The sequence below is a fragment of the Camelina sativa genome, chromosome 5 (genome assembly GCF_030686135.1).
Source record: "Camelina sativa cultivar CO46 ecotype springtype chromosome 5, ASM3068613v1".
NCBI classification, from domain to species: domain Eukaryota; kingdom Viridiplantae; phylum Streptophyta; class Magnoliopsida; order Brassicales; family Brassicaceae; genus Camelina; species Camelina sativa.
The window spans coordinates 21,698,752-21,714,355 of NC_141884.1; the positions used below are offsets into that span (position 1 = coordinate 21,698,752).

Below are 15,604 nucleotides of genomic sequence, written 5' to 3' on the forward strand. Positions count from 1 at the left end.
GATTGTAACGTTCTCGTTGCGCACCAAAACCGTCACCCGACGATGTTAGCTCTTTGACTTCACACTCATCTGGATTTGGCTCTGATATCAAATATAACGTTCTGACCGCCACCTCTTTACTCCATGTCCTTACTAGGTCCTTGAGTCCATCTTTATCAGATGGTCGGTTCGCTATGTCCATAAGATTTTAAAGACTTGTTTACCGACCCTACAAATCACTATGCGATATTTCTTCATGTTTATCCTTACTTAGTTTATACGGTTTCGACAATTACTTCCCGCAATGTCACTCATCTTGAAATTACTCTAGTGTAAGTACGCTCAACTGTGGAGTTGTTTCCAAATATTTGACCAAAAATATAAAGTGCATTTTGATGACATAGATAGCTAAATCAATTTCTTTCCCCTTTACTTCTTTTTGTTTGGATCAGACGATTTGTTTTTGAGATTTGACGACAAAAAAAAAAAAGATAGCTAAATCAATTTTTGACAAAAAAAAGAAAAAGAAAAGCTAAATCAATTATTTTTAATCTTTCTGCATACATCATTATATTTCTTAAAACTGGAATATTACATTCATTAAAATTATACTTTGATTTTAGACAATATTTATCTAATATCTAGGGTACTTTGATTTTAGACAATATTTATCTAATAATTCAAAAAAATTAAAGTACTAAAAACTCAGATTAATATAAATTGCTAGGGTAATATTGTTAGCCTCTACAAGTTATGCAAATTCAACCATTAATTAGCATAGTACTGTCTATTTTGATCCAAGTATCAAACTTGAACAAACTTGTTTTCAAAATATATTTTTTCAAGTGGTTCCGTATTAATTATAATGCTCTAACCGCCACTTTTCTCAATAGGGTGCACATCCTCTCTAGGTCGGTGAGTCCGTTTATATTCAACAGCCGGTTTGCTGCATTCAGGAGGTTTCAAAACCTTGTTTATCGACCCTATAAATAACCATGCGATCTTTCTCAGTGTTTTGTCTTGCACGGTTCCGACAATCATTTTTTACCCTGAAATTGCTTCAGCATAAGAATTGTAACTGTAGATTTGTGTTCGGACGTCACCCCCACTAAGAGATTGTAACGTTCTCGTTGCGCACCAAAACCGTCACCCGACGATGTTAGCTCTTTGACTTCACACTCATTTGGATTTGGCTCTGATATCAAATATAACGTTCTGACCGCCACCTCTTTACTCCATGTCCTTACTAGGTCTTTGAGTCCATCTTTATAAGATGGTCGGTTCGCTATGTCCATAAGATTTTAAAGACTTATTTACCGACCTTACAAATCACTATGCGATATTTCTTCATGTTTATCCTTACTTAGTTTATACGGTTTCGACAATTACTTCCCGCAATGTCACTCATCTTGAAATTACTCTAGTGTAAGTACGCTCAACTGTGGAGTTATTTCCAAATATTTGACCAAAAATATAAAGTGCATTTTGATGACATAGATAGCTAAATCAATTTCTTTCCCCTTTACTTCTTTTTGTTTGGATCAGACGATTTGTTTTTGAGATTTGACGACAAAAAAAAAAAAAGATAGCTAAATCAATTTTTGACAAAAAAAAGAAAAAGAAAAGCTAAATCAATTATTTTTAATCTTTCTGCATACATCATTATATTTCTTAAAACTGGAATATTACATTCATTAAAATTATACTTTGATTTTAGACAATATTTATCTAATATCCTAACAATCTTTCTTTCAAATAAACAAGGTAACACCCTTAATCACAATGTCACACCAAAAACCTCCGATCCTCTCCCAACGAACATGCAGTTTTTACACCTAATATTTCTAGAACAACCATTTTTAAACCTCGCTCTAATACCAATATTGTTGATTTGTGCTGGATTTATTTTGGCTAAATGGATAAACCTGCAAACATTGTAAATTTATCTATTTGCATGGTCGAAGGTCCGTTGATCTGTTTCCTGTTCACTCTCATTATCACCGCTGACGATCCCATCAACAAAGTTATAGACCCCTCCGTTTTAATTTTATTTTGAATATGCCATTAGTTAATTTATGATACAATATTATAATTAGACTGTTATATCTTTTATTGAATATCATAAGTGAACTTTTTATATTTATATGTATTTTAAACTTATTGTATATAACTATACAAAATTAAAGTATTTTCTTGGTTTTACTAACTACCACATGCTAGCTAATTTTAAAACATTGAAAGGTCATTTATAAATAAACTAGGGGCATTCTCAAAAATGCCCCTTTTTTCATATCTCTTTTTAAAAATACCCCTTCATGTTGACCATTTTTAAAACTACCCCTCTTTATATACAAAATGACCAAATTACCCTTTTTGAGTGACAGCAAGAATGTACAGTCATCAAAATCGAAAATATTTTCCCGCTAAAAAAATTTCCCGCCAAAATTTTTTTTCCCGCCAAAATTGAAAATTTTTCCCGAAAAAATTATTTTTTCCCGCCAAAAAAAAAAATTTTCCCGCCAAAATCGAAAAATTTTCCCGCCAAAAATATTGAAATTTATACCTTTTAAAAAACTTGTAAATGCTTTTAAAAAACTTTTAAAAGCGTTTACAAGGTTTTTAAAAGGTTTTTAAACACATTGTAAACGCTTTTAAAAACCTTGTAAATGCTTTTAAAAAGCTTGTAAATTCTTTAAAAGGTTTTTAAACACCTTGTAAACGCTTTTAAAAACTTTTTAAAAGCATTTAAAAGGTGTTTAAAAACCTTTTAAAAATTTTATAAAAACTTTTACAAGGTTTTTAAAAACATTGTAAAAGGGTTTAGAAAGTGTTTAAAAACCTTTTAAAAATCCTTTTAAAAACCATTTGAAAACCTTTTAAAAACCTTTTAAAAACCTTTTAAAACCTTTTAAAAACCTTGTAAAAGCGTTTACAAGTTGTTTAAAAAACCTTTTAAAACTCTTTAAAAAATCTTGTAAAAGCCTTTACAAGGTGTTTATAAGGCTTTTATAAGGTAGAAACCTTATAAAACCTTTTAAAAACCTTGTAAATTTTTTTTGGCGGGAAAAATTTTGGCGGGAAATTTTTTTTTTTCGAAATTTTTTATCAAAAGCTTTTTGACAAAAAATTTTTGGCGGGAAAACTTTTTTGAAAAACTTTTGGCGGGAAAATATGTCGGAAATTTTTTGGCGGGAAAATTTTGTTTTTCTTTTTATTGAATAAAATAATTTTCATCTAAGGGTAAAATGGTCATTAAAAATTAAAAGAGGGCATAAATAAAAATGGCCAGAAAAGAGGGTATTTTTGAAAAGGGGTATATCAAAAGGGGCATTTTTAACAAATTCTCAATAAACTATTACTAGATTAAGACCCATGCTAGAGCACGGATTGAAATTCATTTTATTTATATTGTTATTTTTTATGTAAAATATAATTTATGTGATTGTTTTTAAAAGTTTTTTTGGATAAAACATTATGCAATAAAATCATATGTTAAATATGATGGCTTGAAAAAAGATACATATTTTGTAAGTTTTATATTGTTAATGATTCTAGATAAGTACCCATGCTATAACACTGGTTAAATTTTATTTTATACAAAATTTTGTATATTTTATATTTTAAAAGAAAAATTTATTATGTTGTATTTTTTTTATGCATGGGAGGCTATTTCAACAATGTATATTCTATATCATGACATAAATGTCATTATAAGACATAATTTTGTAAATTTGGTTTTTAAAAAGCGAGTTATTATATTATGAGTAATTTAATATATTGTTATACTTTTTGTTTTAATATACTTGGCTTTTTGAAATTCTTTCATATTGTAGTGATATATTATTGACATTGCTATAACAAATCTTTTTAGAGTGTTTATAGTTTCTAACTTTTATATCAAGTATCAATATTTTAAAAATATTTTAAAATAAATAATTTAAAGTTTATTATATTATATAAATTATAAAATTCAACAAAAATATGAAATTGAATTTTAATATTCAAATTTTGACCTGTTACTCAGTAAATTTTTTTAATTTAATAGATATTATTTTTAAATAATAATATTACTATTTAATATTATTTTTGAATATTTTATAGACTGAACAATTTATATTTGTTTTAACTTATGGTATATCCGGAAATAAAACTATTTTTAATTATAATAAATAATATGAAAATTTATTTGTTTCACAAAATAGACTCATATATAAAAATGAGAGGTGAAGTATAATGATAATTAACAAATTAATATGTTAAGTTAGATATCAAAAGATTTTAATATGAATGAATAATTTAATAAACGAAATTAATATGGTAAGTTAGATGATATCAAATGATTCTTTAAAATATTTTCTTTAAGATTTTTAGAAATAAATTAAAGTTGCATCTACTATTTAACTTGTAACCAATTAATCTATAACCTATTTATAACTAACTTATTAAAATTATATAGTCTACAAAATAATATTATTTACTTCCATTTTATTATAAAGGAGATTTTATTATAAAAGGGATGGAAAGTGATTATAATCATTGTCTCCCGTGACATTCCGTATTGTTTATGCATTGCCTATTTGCCTCTTTTATACATGCACACTCTAAAATAGGGACAAGAAAAAACAATTAATTAGTTTATAGTATGTTCTAGCATTTTATAATAATTAAGAAGATCCCAAATATTTGTTTTTATAGCATATGACATGATTAGACTAGATGAAGGTGATGTCCATACAAAAACCTAAATTTCAGCGTCTTTCTTGAAATGATAAATATAAAAATAAGATACAAATACAAATGTAAATAACTGTGTATATTATTATATACCAATATCATCACACGGTATCAAAAGAAAACACATCGATTTTTTTTCTAAATTGATAAGAATACACCAATCCCACATTCCCCAACAATCCAAACATCTATCGTTTTAGCTCATCGGACATTTAAAATAATTTCAATTATTACGAAAAGATTTTAATATATTATAATGATTCGTTCAACTAAATAATAAATGCTCCTCACCTCTCTTAGTCAATTTATACAATTATTCGTGGCCTTCTTCTCGTAACCCATGCACATGCACTTGTGCCTTCTATTTTAGAAGAGAAGGAGAAAGATGCAACAACTTATATTAGAAGAGAAAGAGACAGATGCTACGTAACTGTATGTGATCATATATAGTCACTGGCTTCAAGTTTATATAATACTAGCTTAATACCCAATGCCATTCATTTTTATTGTTATATCTTTTAGATATAACTGTTTAGTTAGATTAGTCATATAAACTGATCTATAATGGATATTGAAATTGTAAACTCTGTATCCAGATTTAACAAACAATCAGAACATCATTTTCTTTCATTTTTTAGGTACATCCATTGGGATCTCAACGAAATAAAATTATGTATTCTTTTGCCAACTTTTTATTATTTCGGGATTCTTGTATTAAAAGAAAATTTTGTTTTTCTGTTTAGAGAATTTACAGACTAAACTTATCAATAGAACTATAGACGGTTCTGCTAGAAGGTTTGCGTGTGTGCATAGAGAAAGCGTTGATCTCAGCGACTGAGCCACATTTTTAACTCAAACAAAACTATAAACAACAATCACACGTTTTTGTTTTCCCATCAAAAACATTCACTCATGACTCACCGAGTCACTATAGCTAATGATACTAGGTTTTTTTTGTGTCTTATCCTAGCAGGTTCAATTAACCTTAAGTGTTGTAGTATTTAAGGTGTCAATCCAAATGGGTTGTTGCTAGCAATCAAGATGCAATCAAGGAATCACAAGTCAAGCCAATTTAAAAAGTGTTTTTTCTAACAATCCTAGAATGATAAAAATGCAAACGGAAATATGTTCTGGAACTAGAAACGAGAATGCAAGACAAGAAATGAAAATTAATAAAAACAGAAACGAGTCTAAGCATAAACTAAAAAGCAAGAAGCGAAACAATCTCAGGAATGTAATATCAATCAAAAGGATAAAAGTCCTAAGGATGGGAGTAATTGATGTCGGTGGAGTATCCTAGTCTACAGGGTGTTTAACATGCCACAAGCAATCTATCCCTAAACAATGAACATCACAACTTAGCTAAACCAATCTCTTGGTAAAAGCTACTCAGACTCAACCACTTCCATACCTAGCTCTCGCTAGAGAAACGTGGTCGAGCAGGCATGACAAACCAGTTCATTCATGTCAACAAACATCCTAGACAACTAATCTCTTAGGCTAGGAACGTAAGTCTCTGGCACTAGTTGGTCAGACATTTCATCGAACACCTTTTGGGTGTGGAAATGTCTCGAACCTAGTTCTAATTGATCAGAGAGAAACTAGTAATTCTAACTCTAGTCCAGAAGGGAGTCATACAAATCAAGCTTAAACACCCTACATCCTAAGATCCTCCACCTAATCTATCCCATCCTCAAGAACTAACGCACTACTCAGATCCGGAAATCATCATCAACAATACAAACTCAGAAAACATTGAAACAAGCATTCTTAGATAGGTAAAAATAAGATAAACAAGTTTGTAGAAGAAATCAAATGCAAATACTCAATGTATCAAAAGATATCTGGATACAAAGTCTGAGAACGGTTCTTGGTGGCTAGGGAAACCTTACAAAATAAAACGAGATAAAAACTAAGATATTGTCGCAAAGACTTAACAAAACGTATTTATAGTAAAGACATAAAATCCCTAAAACTTAAAACGACAAGATGAAGAGTCGGTTTGGGAATCTCCTGAAGCGTGTAAGATGGAACGTCTTCCTGACATGTGCGAACGAGTGAGTGATGGCGTTGGCTCGAATAGTGCGACTCGAACAACATGACAGTGCGACTCGAACGGCATGAAGGCGCGACTCGAACAGCACGACTCGAACGGCACGACAGCGCGACTCGAGCTGGATATATACGCTTCCACTAAAACGATGATAACTTTTAAACCACAGCTCCGATTGGCTTGAAATAAACGGCATTGGAAAGATGACTCAATTCTCTACAACTTTGATGAAGACGTCAAAAGCTGAATCCCCCGACCGGTGGCTCGAAAGACGACTCGAACGGCGACTCGATCGGCATGACAGCGCGACTCGATCGGATGTGTGACGATGGAATGATGGCGTGACCCAAGCGGATGTGTGATGACGGAGTGACGGCGTGACCCGAGGGGATGTGTGATGACGGAGTGATGGCGCGACCCGAGCGGATGTGTGATGACGGAATGATGGCGCGACCCGAACGGATGTGTGATGACGGAGTGATGGCGTGACTCAAGCGGATGTGTGATGACGGAGTGATGGCACGACTCGAGACAGCCTGGCTCCAAAGTCTCCTAAATACCTGAAATACTCCAAAATGCACGATGTATGCGAAGATAATGCAAGAACTACCTAAATATGAAAAGTGTACAAAAGAGAATAGAAATTCATGCAAAACAATTAGTTATCCTAAATAGATGCGTGACAAACAAAATATAGACATATCAACTCCCCCAAACTTATTCTTTGCTTGCCCTCAAGCAAACGATCAAGAACAAGGTATGGAGAAGAGGTGTGAAGATGGGGTCTCAGAACCTAAAACATACTGAATAGAGTAGTTAGAATCAAGGTCCTTGTTTTTAGTTCTATGATGCATGGTGAAGGAATTTCATTCGCTTGATCTACACATGCAATCCTATCAATCACCCCCTTTAACATTTATTAACAAAGAACCATGAATCAAGCTATGCAGTGTCATTGAACTCATTTGGCTAGGGTGAAAGGTTAGAGACAAATGTGGTCTCTTTCTCAAGTGGTTCCATCGATACATAACAAGGTTCTCTCATGAAAAGAGTTGAGCTTAAGAGAAGGCTAAAGGTTGAAACAACCTGATGCATACAAGAGCAGCGCCCTGTCTACCCAAAGAACATTCCAAACCGAAGTTGGACCTATCTCTACCCTTCATCAGAAACTTCATCTCAAACCCATTCTTTCATTCTTTAGATTTGGTCTTAGGAAGAGTTCACTTCTTATCACTCTAGCGGATTGGGAAAACTCTAATATCACTATGGTTCATTCTCTTTTCTTCTGAAGACTCTAGACATCTTAAGCATTTTTACTTTCTTTTCTTTGTCTAATTTTTTTTTAATTTCATGCCCAGAACCAATTATTCTTTTTACTTTGCTCACCCCAAATCCTTTACTAGACGTGTAAACTTTGAAAACACATCCCCTTCCTTAAGACTTTCTACCCTTTACTTTTCTGCACACATCCATACCCAATACCCAATATCAAGTTCTCACCTAGTCCTACTAGTCCGGATAACGCGAACTAGAACTACACAAGATCCTACTCTTGTCGGTTAGAACCTAACACTTTCTAGCAAGCTCAACTCGGAAACGGCCTGACACTCAAGAATAGAATTGGCTTGAAAGATGGTTGGTTAAGGGTGCGGGAAACTGTTCCAAAAATGGGAATCAGCTACTTGGATTGACAAGGGTGGTAAAAAATGTGAAAGACAATCCAAGTATGTATATGGTATCCATGAGTTCAGCTTCAATGCATAACAAGATAATTTCAAGTCAGGTTTAGGTTCAGATAGATAGGGAATGACGTCAATTCAAAACATGCTTCAATCTTACATTTTCAAGTTCAATCAACAAGCATCAAATAACTAATAACAAGGGCCTTGATCCTATCCTATTGAATCCAACATGCTAACAAGGTTCAATCATCATCAACCCCTATGCTAAATGCAACAACCCTACATGCACAACACTAGACTCAATCCTAAAATGCAAATGCAAACTACATGAACACTCTGTTTTTGTGGAAATTTTCGAATTTTTTCAATTTTTTTTTGTTTTTCTATGCAAATAAAGGGATGCTATCTCAAACATGATATGATGCAAAAAATTGAAATAAGAATCACAGAAAACATCATCAGATACATCATCTCAAACCCTCCCCCAAACTTAAATTACACAGCCTCTGTGTAAGAAAAATTTGCAGGAGGATTTAAGAATCACAACAGAAACAATGCATAAATGAAATGGTATATACAAAGGAAGGTAGGAGTACCTCAGTAGTAGAAGAAGGAGTCTGAGCTCGCCCAAGGAGTTGGTGCGTGGTACTGGCTCTGTCCTTCACCGTGTTCGGGATCCGCAAGAGTGGTCTCAGCTGGCTGGTCGACTTGTTGCTCAACCGCTTGCGTGTTCTGATAAGTGGTCGGCTGCTCTTCGCATTGCATGTCGTCGACTCTAGACTCACCATGGTCCGATACTAACACTACCACATCCGTAGGCTGATAATCACCTTGTTGTTCGATTTGTTGCTCACCCCCGAGCATGCCTTGATGATCACCCTGAGCTTCGACTCGCTGCTCAACCTCAACCTCATCTCGTGTATAAGCTCGGTACTTTTCTGTTTCTCGCAAAGATAAGTACGGATCACGTCGGTGAATCGAACAAACTAGATCGAGTGGAACGTACAAAGTCTACTGCTCGATCGAGAGGGTCGAGTTGTGTCGTCGGCTTGACTCGACCAGAGACGGTGACTTCGGTGGATCGAGTGGAACGAGCGGTGACGACAAGTGGAGGCAGAACTGAGCGGCTCAAGCGGACGCAGCTGGATCCGAGTGTGGAGTTTCGCCGGATGGGTAGAGTCGCACGGTGCCGAATCGAGTGGTGGTGAACGGTAGCGATGGAAGTGATACTTGCGTTGAGCTCGTACTCCCTTCTGTAGATTCCTGAACACAATAAAACTAAAAACGAAAATCAAAAACACAAGGATCCTAAAAAATATTTACAGTGATACCTTTGGGACTTCCTCCCAAGTGAGCTTGTTTACAGTCACTAGCTTGACTTTTCAGCTTTTTAGGCTTTTGGGGGTTCATAGAGGGGCACAGAGATCCCCTCTGGTCGGACTTGATCAGCTAAATATTTCTTGACTCTCTGACCATTTACAGTGAATTCACTACCATCCTTGTTCAGAAGAGTGATAGCTCCGAATGGCAGAACTTCCTTGACGTCAAAAGGTCCAGACCACCTAGACTTAAGCTTCCAAGGAAATAACTTAAGTTTGGAGTTGAAAAGCAAAACCTGATCCCCAGTCTTGAGCTCCTTGACAACGATTTTCTTGTCATGAAAATTTTTTGTCCTTTCTTTGTAGATCTTTGAGCTCTCATAGGCGTCAAGTCTGATTTCTTCCAACTCATGTAGATCAAGAGTCCTCTTAGCCTGAGCTGTGTCAATATCCAAGTTCAGCAACTTAGTAGCCCAAAGTGCCTTATACTCAACCTCTACATGGAGATGACATGCTTTACCATAGATCAACTGAAAAGGTGTTCGTCCTATTGGCGTCTTGAACGCTGTTCTGTATGTCCAGAGAGTCTCGTCCAACTTGACAGACCAATCTTTCTTTGAAACTCCAACAATCCTTGACAAGATACCCTTGATCTGTTTGTTCGAAACTTCCACCTGTCCGCTTGTCTGAGGGTGATACGCAGTAGACACCTTGTGCTTGACCCCATACTTTCTCAGCATACTCTCAAACACCTTGTTGACAAAGTGAGTTCCACCATCACTAATCGCTGCTCTGGGTATCCCATACCTTGGAAAAATTATACTTTTGAACAACTTTAGAACAACCTTGTGATCATTGGTAGGACTGGCAATAGCTTCGACCCACTTAGAAACATAATCAACTGCTACCAGAATGTAGACGTTACCATTAGATGGAGGGTTGAAAGGTCCCATGAAGTCTATACCCCAAACATCAAATATTTCTACTTCCAGGATCGGATTCTGGGGCATCTCGTTCCTCCTTGTGATGTTGCCCATCCTCTGGCAAGCATCACACTTGGTGATGAAACTGTGAGCGTCCTTGAACAAGGTTGGCCACCAGAGACCTGCTTGGAGAACCTTCTGAGCTGTCTTGAATGTGGCAAAGTGACCTCCATAGGTGGAGCCGTGACAGTGCTCAAGCACTCCCTGTACTTCCCCTTCTGCTATACATCTTCTGAACAGACCGTCAGAACCTCTCTTGTACAGATATGGTTCATCCCAGAAGTAGTGGTTGACTTCTCTGAGAAACTTCTTCTTCCTGTAGGGATCCATGTCATCAGGAACTTCTCCACATACCTTGTAATTCACGAAATCAGCATACAATGGCGCAGTATCCGAGGTGATTGCCACACAGTTGATTTTTAGGTTTTCAACCCCGGCGTCATGCATCTGCTCACAAACCTGGGCGACCAGAAGTTGTTCCTTAGGCATTGAGTCATCTATTGGAACAGCGTCTTCAATCCTCATCCTTGACAAGTGGTCTGCAACTCCATTTTCTATTCCTTTCTTGTCGACTATCTCCATGTCAAACTCTTGGAGAAGCAGGATCCATCTCAACAGTCTCGGTTTGGTATCCTTCTTCGAGTAGATGTGTCTTAGAGCGGCATGATCGGTATACACAATGACCTTCGAACCCACAAGATAACTCCTGAATTTCTCGAATGCAAACATAACTGCTAGGAGTTCCTTCTCTGTGGTAGCATACCTTCCCTGGGTCTCATCCAAGGTGCGACTCTCGTAGTAGATGACATGAAGCTTCTTGTCAATATGCTGTCCCAGAACTGCTCCAACTGCGAAGTCTGAAGCATCACACATGATTTCAAAAGGATGATCCCAATTCGGAGCTTGCACTATGGGTGCTGAAACCAAGGCTTCCTTGATCTTGCTGAAGGCTTCCAAACATGCTGCATCAAATTCGAACTCAACCTCCTTGCACAGCAACCTTGTCAAAGGTCTTGCAATTTTTGAGAAGTCCTTGATGAATCTCCTGTAAAACCCAGCATGTCCCAGAAAACTCCTGATGTCCTTCACTGTCTTAGGCGGTTGAAGCTGAACCATGACCTCAATCTTTGCCTTGTCGACCTCAATTCCCCTTTAAGAAATCTTGTGTCCCAGAACGATCCCTTCTTCAACCATGAAATGGCACTTCTCTCAGTTCAACACCAGGTTCGTCTCCTCACATCGCGTCAATACCCTGCACAGATTCAACAAACAGGAGGAGAAAGCGGAACCGTATACAGAGAAGTCGTCCATAAACACTTCCACTAACTCCTCAATTAAATCCGAGAAAATTGAAGTCATGCACCTCTGAAAGGTGGCAGGAGCATTGCACAAACCAAATGGCATGCGTCTGTAGGCGAAAGTGCCATAAGGACAAGTAAATGTTGTCTTTTCCTGGTCATTTGGGTGGATAGGGATTTGGAAGAATCCACTATACCCATCAAGGAAACAATAATAGGGATGACTAGCTAGTCTTTCCAACATTTGATCAATGAAAGGCAGAGGAAAATGATCTTTCCTAGATACAGCATTCAACTTCCTATAATCTATACACATCCTATGTCCTGTGATGGTTCTAGTTGGGATTAACTCATTTTTGTCGTTTTTGATCACAGTTATGCCTCCCTTTTTAGGTACACAGTGTACTGGAGATACCCAAGTACTATCAGAGATAGAATAGATAACTTTAGCATCAAGTAGTTTCAGGATTTCTTTCTTAACTACCTCTTTCAGATTAGGATTCAATCTTCTTTCGGGTTCAATACTAGCATATGATTCATTTTCAAGATTGATCCTATGGGTGCAAAGACTAGGTGAAATTCCCTTGATGTCATATAAAGAATAACCAATAGCCTTTCTATACTTTTTTAGCTCAGTTACTAGAATCCCCAATTCATCATCACTCAACCTAGCATTCACTATAACATGATAAGTAGAATTGGTTCCCAGAAAGACGTACCTGAGCCCGAAAGGAAGAGTTTTGAGTTCTACCTTTGGAGCTTTCAGTTCCGACCAGTCGTCAGCACGGGAGTCTGGAATGATCGCGGTCGAGTGAGAGGGGTGCGACTCGATCGAACGGGACAATGGTGTCTCGAGTCGGGTCTTGACGTCGGTCGAATGGCAGATATCACGTTCTGAACTCTCTGTCTCAACTGCACATATCTCCTCTGCGTCAGATATCTGCTCGAATTCCTCTGATCCATCCGTTTCTTTGTGGGAATCTAGCATATTCTTGTAACAAGTGGTCTCCCCATGCAGAAACCCTTCTTCTCCATCCTTGGTTAGAGCGGTTTTGAGATGATCTTCTTCAGCTAGTTCCTCCAACAACTCGTCAGCCAATTTATCCATCTCTTCAATGTAGAAGACTTGTCCTCCTATCATTGGCTTCTTCAAGGTATCCTTGATTTCAAACTTCATAGTGAAGTCGTCGCCCAGATTGAGGTCAATCTTGCCATTTCTGACATCAATGATGGCTCCAGCGGTCGCTAGGAAGGGTCTTCCTAAAATCAGAGGATCTTTAGGTTCTTCATCCATCTCCAGAACCACGAAGTCGGTTGGCACTTCCACGTCTCTGATCCTGACAGGTAAGTCCTCTAAGATACCATGTGGAAGTCTCACTGATCTATCTGCCAGGATCAGGGAGATGTCGCATCCCTTAAACCTTGTGAAACCCAACCTCTTAGCCACAGAGAATGGCATCAGATTCACTGAAGCGCCAAGATCACATAAGCACCTCTCAAAAGACATAGGTCCAATGGAGCAGGGTAGAGTGAATGATCTAGGATCTTTGAGCTTCTTGGGTACAACCTTCTTCTGGATGATTGCACTGCACTCAAGACTTAGTACAACCATGCCTTGAACTTCTTTTGATCTCTCCATCACCAAGTCCTTGAGGAATTTCTGGTAGTGAGGAACAAGTGCGAATGCATCCAGCAATGGCATTCTCAACTCAATCTCCTTTACTTGCTTTTCGAACAAGGCTTTGTACTTCTCAGTAAGCTGCTTCTTGAACCTCACTGGAAAAGGTAGAGGAGGCTTGTACGGTGGAGGGATGAACCTCGCAGGTCTGTCTTCAGGAACAGCAGGCTCCTTAACAGCTTCAGGCTCAGATTGCTTCACTGGCTCGACCGGGTCTTTGACTGCTTCGTCTGGGTTCTCCGTCTGAGCGTCATCCTGACCAAAATCCTCCCCAGCTAAATCCTCACTGTCCTCAGTGACATCTGGAACTCCTTGCCTGGGAGGCAATGTTTTCCCACTTCACAGCGTGATGGCATTGGCAAACTCCTTGGGGTTCTGAACAGCTTTACCTGGGAATTGGCTAGGCTTTGGGGCAGAAGTAGAAGTTGATTGGCCCTCCATGTACCTTATCTTCGAATTCAGAGTTTCAAATTTGACGTTCAGATCATTGTAGGAACTTTCCATCCTCTGACTAAGGTCAGCGAACTTCTTTGCAGTATCCATGGAGCCGCTAGCTTGGCCCTGAAGAATTTGTTGCATCATCTGCTTCATTTCTTGATCTGGGGTTGGTGTAGGCTGAGCTGGTTGAGGGCGGAATCCTGGCGGTGGTCCTAAGGGAGCTTGGTAACCCTGCTGGAACTGTTGTTTTGGAACGAATCCCGGATTATAAGGCACAAAAGGTTTTTGTTGCCCTTGCTGTTGTTGTTGCGGCGGGTACACTTGATCTTGTGGATTAGCAACATTGGTACTTTGGTAAGACAAATTGGGGTTCGTCTTGTAGGGGTTGTAACCTTTGTTGTATCCACCCTGATTCTGAACATAGCTGATCTCTTCACTCTGCTCACCCTCCCCATCTGGAACTTGGAAAGGGTCATCCTCAGAGACGAAGTGGACGCTCCTCTGCTGGCTCAGCAAGATACGGTCAAGCTTCTCGTTGACATTCTTGAGGTCCTTCTTGTACTTCTCTTCAGACCCAGCGTCACCGCGAAATGTGCGGTCATAATCCTCGTTGTAGTTGCCGTCGGACTGAGCGAGATTCTCCACCAGTTGCCAACCTTCATCGACATCCTTGTTCAGGAAGTTACTGTTTGAAGCGGTATCAAGCAGCATACGTATTTTGGGAAGGACACCACGGTAGAGAGTACTCAGTAATGACTCGTTGCTGAAACCATGATGTGGGCACTGGCTGTGGTAACCCTTGAAACGCTCCCATGCTTCACAGAATGATTCTGAGCTCTTCTGAGTGAAGATGGATATCTCATTCCTGAGACGTGCTGTTCTGGAGTTGGAGAAAAACTTGGCCAAGAATGCCTTCTTGCAGCCATCCCAGGTGGTGATTGATCCCTTGGGAAGGTTTTTCTCCCATTGATGAGCCTTGTCTCCCAGGAAGAATGGGAAGAGGCGCAACTTGTAACCGTCCTCACTCACGCCGTTGATCTTGGTAAGACTGCACAGACGGTCGAACTCGTCCAAGTGGTCGAGTGGATCCTCCATAGGCAACCCGTGAAACTTGTTGCCTTGGATCATGGTGATCAGACCACTTTTGATCTCGAAGTTGTTGTTCTGCACGGCGGGAGGGACGATTCCAGCATGTTGAGTGTGAGTGTTCGGTGCATCCCCAGCACCAATGTTTTGCGGTACATGATGTGGTTCATGCTGTTGTTCCATAGTGACGTGTGCGGGATGATCAATGGGTTGACGAGCTTGTCGTGGGCGTTGCAACCGGTTGATTTCGTCGATCACAGGAAGGAGATTCTGTTGTCCTCTTGATCTGGTGTGCATGCAAGGTTGCAATCAATAGGTACCTGAGATGCAAAACAAACAAGCAGAAAACCAAAT

General features: G+C 38.1%; 1 non-coding gene across 1 annotated transcript; it reads left to right on the forward strand.

Moving 5' to 3' along the window:
- Nucleotides 1-14,930: 14,930 nt before the first annotated feature.
- Nucleotides 14,931-15,037, forward strand: LOC147944145 (small nucleolar RNA R71). The gene has a single exon (XR_015558624.1). It is a non-coding gene; the product is annotated as a small nucleolar RNA R71 (small nucleolar RNA).
- Nucleotides 15,038-15,604: the final 567 nt, after the last annotated feature.